Below are 6,605 nucleotides of genomic sequence, written 5' to 3'. Positions count from 1 at the left end.
TGTTTGAACCATTAACTGTAAAAAAATATGAACAACGCATCTCCACTTCCTTCTACTATAGAAAAGTAAAGCCAAAACATTCTCAGTATGACCGCTGTCATCTTGCGAAAATGTCATTTGGAGCCAGAGTCTGCGCAGTAGAGATTGTGAGATGGAGCCGCGGTATCAAAGTCCCACCTAAACTCCCGCAGACCCAATCGCAAGATCACAACCATGACACCACACCCCGTTTTTATAGCATCAAATAACTAATTAAAAGCAAACTTATTATAAAAACGAACACTTGAACATACAAAAGCATAATAAGAACTACCTAAAATGACGGAAACCATCTTTGGGAAAAAATTATTTGAAATGTATTTTGACTATTTACTTTGTCTCACTTCCCATTAGATTACATGGAGAGGGTGGGGTTTATGACCTATACTGGATCCAGCCACCATGGGGGCGATCGAAACATTTTTGACTTCACTTTTCAGCACTTGTGCGGCACACTTGGTTTGAACTAAAACTTGTTCTGGCCATTAGCCTACATGAATTTTGATGAGATTACTATCAAACAAAATATGTAGACCGGGGGCCTATAACAGATGTTTGTGTTATTATTGTTGAAGGATCCTCCTGCTATTGCTAAAATAACAATCAAATCAGAGCAGCGGCACTTTTGCCTCTACGTCCATAGACTAAATTTTTATTACTGCAGGGATTTCAGTCTGACTAAAAAGCGGTATCAAAATGACTACACACATTATACAGCCTACATAATTATTATATAAAATGCATCAATGCAATGATAATTCACCTCATTCATTACTGTTAAATCAGTTATGTAATTGGGGAGATGGACTCAGTAGTATGTTGCAGCAGGTGCACAATAAATCTTCATACATGACATCACTGCTGGTGGGAGGGGCCCCATCTCGTTCTCTCACAGATGTGCATATGCCCAGGGGTGCACACAACTGGTGCGCATGCGCAGCCAAAATGAAAAATGTGCGCTGTTAATATGCTCAAAATACTCATGTGCGTACCAGCGTCGTTGAAGGTCGTTAGTGCACAGTCGCAATTTTAGATCAACCAAAGTTAATACTGTGAGAGATGTCCAAAAAACAGCAAACATTAAGTAGCTTCTTTGGCATTCCACCACCTCAAAAGAAACGTCAGGCCGAGTCTGAGCCAAGTGGCTCCAAGAAGTGCCATGTCTTGAATCCGACGAGGAGCGCAGTCAAATGTGGTGTAAGATATGTCGTGTGCATCCCCATATAGCAGACAAAAGTAGTGCTTTCTATACAGGGACAAAGAATTTTAGTCATCCTGCATTTGATAAACACAAAAAGAGCAGGGAGCATACAAATGTTGTACAAGCTATCGCTAACAGAAATGCAACTCCAGAAGAAATATCCGATCGCCTGCTTGTTAGATGGCAAAACAAGATAAGTGAAGAGCAACGGACAGCTCTCTGTAATATTTTTCTACTAGACTTTCATAAGGCTAAACACGCACGCCCTATGTCTTCGTATGCTGAAGATATTTCTTTATTAAAAAGGCTGGGAGTGAATGTCGGAGTGGCATATCATTCACGTTATTCACGTGCAATCGGGGATTCTCTTGTGCATATTCTGTGCACTGCACACACACTTGAGATCTGAGCGTGGGGTTTCATATTGTGAGACGTTTAATCGCTCCGTTGTCAAGCTGTTGCAGTTTTATTTATTTAGAGGTGGAGCAAAAAAATTAGAAGTGTTAATGAATGGCATTTCCTATTCTAAACTAGGAAAGTTTCATAATATCAGATGGTCTGCATGGAGGCACGAGACCCTCTTGAAAATATGGAGACAGTTGCCTGCTATTCAGATACAATTGTCTGATACAGATGACAGCGACTTAAAGCATATCTGCACAGAATGTTTTCAGTGCTTTCTGGCTAACATGCTTGACATTGGCAACATTCTACAGCTGACTTCCCAAAGGTTTCAGCAGGAAAAACTGACCATAGGAGAATGTAAAGATGAACTCATGCTAGCCATTGGACAGTTCACCCTTTTGCTTGATGGAGAAGGCCAACACAGAAAACAAGCAGTTCACAATGCTGATGCTGACAGAGACAAAGCTGAATTACTCAGATGTTTAATTGGAGAGTTTGAAAGCAGATATGAATCTCTGAAGTCATGTGATCACTTTTTGGTTTTTGATGCATCAACCTGGCCCCAAGAAATGCAAGACCTCCACAGTTTTGGAAACACAGTAATCAGCACGATTCTCCAGAAGTATGAAGCCATCTTGCCTCTTGACAGAGAATCCACTATAAAGGAATGGATGCATTTAAAGCAAGCAGGAAAGCGGTTGGCAGCATCCTCTGTGTATGACTTGGTCAAGATAGTTAATACAAGCAATCCAGATTGTTACTGCAACATTTACAATATTCTTAAATTGTCCCTTACACTTCCTTTGAGCAGTGCAGCTTGTGAGAGAGGTTTCTCACACCTCAATATAATAAAAAACAAGTACAGATCCCGTCTGTCGCATACTCGTCTTTCAGCCCTGATGCACATTCACTTGTCAAAGATGACTACAGATACATTTGACCCAAATGCAGCAGTAGAGCTATGGATGCAGACAGCCCATCGTAGACTTAACCAGGGAAGTACATTCACTTCCACCGTCCAGGAGGCAGCAAGTTCGTCCTGTAGTACAGTTGAAATTGAGGACAATGAGGCAGACAGTGAGGAGGGCTGTGAGGAAGATGATGTTTAGTTTCGCTGCGCACAGGGTGAGTACCAATTCCAATATCTAAGTGCTCTCATGAGAACCAGGCTTAAAAAGTTGTGTGCATCCCTGCCTATGCCACTGTATACAAAACACACAAATAGGGGAATATCAGCAATCTACCATGAATAGATGAATCTACCTCCTCTCAGCCCGTTTGACTTGCACACAGACCCCACCGGCATTGGATTGCGATGGGCGAAATGGGTGAGCAGTTTCAAACTTTATTTGATGGCCTACGCTATTAAAGATAACTCTCAGAAACGCACATTGCTGCTTCACTTGGGTGGCTGATAAAGAGTTTGATACAACACTGACAAAGTTGAATGATTGCTTCAGGCCACAGAAAAATGTTCCATATGAGAGGTATATTTTTCGGCAACCAGTACAAGAGCAGAGTGAATCAGAGTGTGATTTTGGCGATCACAAAGACGATTTCATTCGCTATGAAGTCATTGACAAGTATGCTCTCAGGAGAAGACTGTTGCACAAAAAGGATCTCACATCACAAGATATTGCCAGAACAATGAAACCTGTGGATCAACAAGCTGCAAAAATGAAGAACCCCACCATTAATGCTTTTGGAAAAGGCAAAACACTGCAATTAAGTAAACAGTCTGCTGATGGCAAACCACAATCAAAATACAAATCATCCGCATTTATATAAAGCACAATGCACATCAAATAGCATGTCATCATTGAAATGGCCGTGTGGGACATTATGGGAAAATGTGCACTGTTACAAAAAGGAAACAGTGCTGTTCTTGTGGCAAAGAGGGTCATTTCACAGTGGTTTGCAATACTCAAACAGGGCTGAAAGTAAACAAAGTGACCAATAAGCCCCTACACAACAAAGTGTTAGTGGACATCATGGGAGATAAAGATGACCCCGAATGGATGTTAATTTTACAGGGAGAGACAAACAGAGCTGAAATGTCAATAATGGTGGACAAAATGCCAGTGACCATGTTAATAGACTCTGGAGCAAGTTGCAACATCGTCGTTTTCAGCATATTCCAAGCACTGTATAACAATGGTCACACACAGTTAAAGAGCACGTAAAAACGGCTATATGCTTATGGGTCAGATACACCGTTGGTCATTAAGGGATTCTTCATTTAGCCTGTTGCAGGGAATAAGAGTATCAAAGAGGACATTTTGGTTGTGAATGTTGCACAGACATCTGTGTTTGGACGCAAAACTGCAACTGCCTTTGGAATCTGACACATTGGTGCTATTGGACCATCACCTTCAACTCAACCTTGCCAAGACAGAACTGCTTATGGTTCCAGCAAACCCATCGTTTCATCACAATTTCACCATCCAGTTAGGCACATCAACCATAACTCCTTCAAAAACAGCCAGAAAACTTGGAGTTATGATTGATGATCAGCTTACTTTCTCAGACCACATTGCTAAAACTGTCCGGTCCTGCAGATTTGCTTTATTCAACATCAAGAAGATCAGGCCCTTTCTTTCAGAACATGCTTCACAACTCCTTGTTCAAGCTCTTGTTCTGTCCAGGCTGGACTATTGCAATGCTTTCTTGGCAGGTCTTCCAGCCACTTCTATCAAACCTTTACAATTAATCCAGAACGCGGCAGCAAGATAAATTTTTAATGAGCCAAAAAGAATGCACGTCACACTTCTGTTCATCAATTTGCACTGGCTACCAGTAGCTGCTCTCATAAAATTCAAGGCATTAATGTTTGCCTACAAAACCACCACTGGCTCTGCACCCCTTTACCTAAATTCATTACTTCAGACTTATGTGCCTCTAGAAGCTTGCGTTCTGCAAGTGAACGTCACCTTATTGTTCATCCCAAAGAAGCACAAAATCACTTTTACGGTCTTTTAAATTAAATGTTCCCTCCTGGTGGAATGACCTGCTCAACTCAATCCGAGCAGCTGAGTCCTTAGCCATCTTCAAGAATCGGCTAAAAACACATCTCTTCCATCTTTATTTGACCCTCTAACTCTAGCACTCTCTATTCTAATTCTATTCTTAATAAAAAAAACACCTCCATTTTAGACTTGCACACTGCATTTGCTGCTTGTTTTAAAAAAAAAAAAACTAAAACTAACACTTGCTTTCTAATATTTTTGTATTCTATCTGTTTTCTTTTAATTTATGATACAATTAACAAAAGCAAAAAAGACCTCTAACACTAGCTTGCCCTATTGTTTTTCTATTCTATCTGTTTTCTTTTTATTTATTATATAATTTAAAAAAAAAACTTGCTACGTGTACTGAATTAAGCTGACTGAGACTTGTTATAGCACTTGCATATCATCTTTATGTATCCCCCAATTGTAAGTCGCTTTGGATAAAAGCGTCTGTTAAATGACTAAATGTAAATGTAAATGTAATGTCGAACATCAATGCAGTCCATCACGAGGATGCTTCTAAATTGGTGATGTGATTATAGCGGGAGTACAAAGCATATTTAGATGGTTTGGGGAAGCTAAAAGACTTGAGGAAAAAATTTATGAAAAATTGCAGCAGTTTGAAGGAATGGATGTCATTGAAAAGGTAGAAGGGCCTACTCCATGGGTGTCACCACTCATGGTGGTGCATAAAAAGGTGGAGACATCAAGATTTGTGTGGACATGAGGCTGTTTTGCTTCAGCAGTACAACCTTCCCCATCATTGATGACTTTCTGGAGGACATGATGGGTGCGGAGTTGTTCTCCAAGTTGGATTTGAAATGGGGTTATCACCAAATTGTGTCGGAACCTGTGTCATAAGTATTGACTACAATTGTCACACACACTGTCCTATGGAGGTAAAAGAGTGGTACAAGTGCAAAACACTCGACAGCAAAATAATGCCACATGAGGTTAGGAGTTTCCTTGGCTTGGTTAATCACTGTGGCTGATTCATTCCCTACCTGGCTACTATTGCAGAACCTTTGAGGTGATTCACTAGGTCAACATGTACATGGTCATGGGGAAAAGAACAAGAGGCTGCGTTCAAGGGTTTGAAGATGGCACTGACGAATTCACAAACAATGGCTTACAGTAGTACAGCCAGGAGGTTATTGTAGGTTAGTACCACAGGTTATCGTAGAGGCCAGTCAGTGGTGTAGCGAGTCAGCCCCGGGCCCATATGCAAAAAAATTTGTACGGGCCCCCCCAAACGTTATGGGCTCCAACTCGGTTAACTTAACTTAGGCCCTATTGTTGCTTTTTCTGAAGTAAATAACGTTACGTGAATCGTGACAATTCACAAGCTGTTTTATTTACGGTCTAGGCTAATGCTTAGAAATGATGTTTAAAGTTCATTCATTATTTGTAGCATGCAAGCCACCCAATAATCGCAGCTTTGTGCTTTGTTACTACAAAGTCTCAGCCTTTAGTCAATTTTATGATAACATACAAACAATAAACGTCTTTTTACGCTCTTTAATTTGTAGTGAGATAATTCGCCTCAGTTCAAGCTGCATATGAATCAATGATATTTTCCTGTTTAATATTTGCAGCACAAACTAAACATGAATATTTGAATGCATGTTGAAAAAAATCAGAACAATTTCATACAAACGAATGTCTCATGAATCGATCAGAGTTTTAAAAAAGTCCAAATGACGGATGCCCCAGACTTTTTTTTTTTTTTGAGTCAATGTTGCAAAAATGAATGAACCTGACTCGCCATCTCCTCATTGGACGTGCCTTTAGAGAAATGCACAGATTACATAATGAAAGAGTTTTTGTTCTCAATTTGAATTATTTCATTTTAAAATAGTAATTTAAAGCATTCTATAGATATATTTATCATGTCGGTGAAGCGCTCCTGCTCAAGACCAAGACGACAGAAAGCGCATCCTGTTTGTTTTCCT

The sequence above is a fragment of the Sinocyclocheilus anshuiensis genome, unplaced genomic scaffold (genome assembly GCF_001515605.1).
Source record: "Sinocyclocheilus anshuiensis isolate Anshui unplaced genomic scaffold, SAMN03320099.WGS_v1.1 scaffold1706, whole genome shotgun sequence".
Classification (NCBI taxonomy): Eukaryota; Metazoa; Chordata; class Actinopteri; order Cypriniformes; family Cyprinidae; genus Sinocyclocheilus; species Sinocyclocheilus anshuiensis.
The sequence above is the reverse complement of the archived record's forward strand: the minus strand, read 5'-3'. Positions refer to the sequence as shown.